Source organism: Tachyglossus aculeatus, chromosome X4 (assembly GCF_015852505.1).
Source record: "Tachyglossus aculeatus isolate mTacAcu1 chromosome X4, mTacAcu1.pri, whole genome shotgun sequence".
NCBI classification, from domain to species: domain Eukaryota; kingdom Metazoa; phylum Chordata; class Mammalia; order Monotremata; family Tachyglossidae; genus Tachyglossus; species Tachyglossus aculeatus.
The window spans coordinates 9,052,051-9,052,936 of record NC_052098.1 but is presented as its reverse complement, the minus strand read 5'-3'; the positions used below and the strand labels follow the sequence as shown (position 1 = coordinate 9,052,936).

General features: G+C 46.2%; 1 non-coding gene across 1 annotated transcript; it reads left to right on the top strand.

Moving 5' to 3' along the window:
* The first annotated feature begins 457 nt into the window (after positions 1–457).
* On the top strand, positions 458–595 carry LOC119948451. The gene has a single exon (XR_005456846.1). It is a non-coding gene; the product is annotated as a small nucleolar RNA SNORA7 (small nucleolar RNA).
* Positions 596–886: the final 291 nt, after the last annotated feature.

Sequence of the window (886 nt, the reverse complement as noted above, 5' to 3'; positions counted from 1 at the left end):
CAGCAGTACTAACAGTTCTATTTATTTAGTAGCCATTCGGTGCAATTTATTTATATTGATACGATTGATGCCTGTCTACTTGTTTTGTTTTGTTGTCTGTATCCCCCATTCTAGGCTGTGAGCCCGTTGTTGGGTAGGGATTGTCTCTATTGCTGAATTGTACTTTCCAAGAGCTTAGTACAGTGTGCTGCACACAGTAAGTGCTCAATACATATGATTGAATGAATGAATGAATGAATGAAAGTGCTTGGCAAAGTACAGGAGAAGCCAGAGTCACATATCCAGGTTGCTTCCATTGTAATGGAAGTGGATGGTTAGGGAAGAGGAATGCAGGGTGGAAGGATAGACACAAAGAGAAAGACCAACCAATAAAATGAGCCAGAGCAGGGGTAAACAGTTAAAGTAGAACAATTGAATAGTTTTACCAGCCAAAAAGTGTAATAGTACTTTCCTGTACGCCCTCTCAGGGTCGCACCTGGAGAGTTTCCAGAACTCTACCAGTCTCGGCTACAGGAGGGAGAGTCAAGCAGAGGCCTACCCATTCCATTCCTAGCTTGGGCAGTGGCTAGCGAGTGGAAGGCAAACTGCTACAAGTTAAAACTCATCCATGCTGGGCAGCAGCGGCACAGGAGAGAGTCGAGGGCGGAGACTAGAGTGTACTGCGTGGAAGGCGGCAATAGTAAACCACTTTCATATTTTTACCAAGAAAAATCTATGGATACACTACCGGATCGATTGCAGATGGAGCGCGGGGTGTTCTGGGAGAGATGTGCCCATGGTGTTGCTATGGGTCTGAAATGACTCGGCGCCATAAGACAAGACAGCACTTCCCTGTACAGTCCTGGGACATCTTGTAGATCCTCAGGCTGTCCCTCTCTAGTCTCTG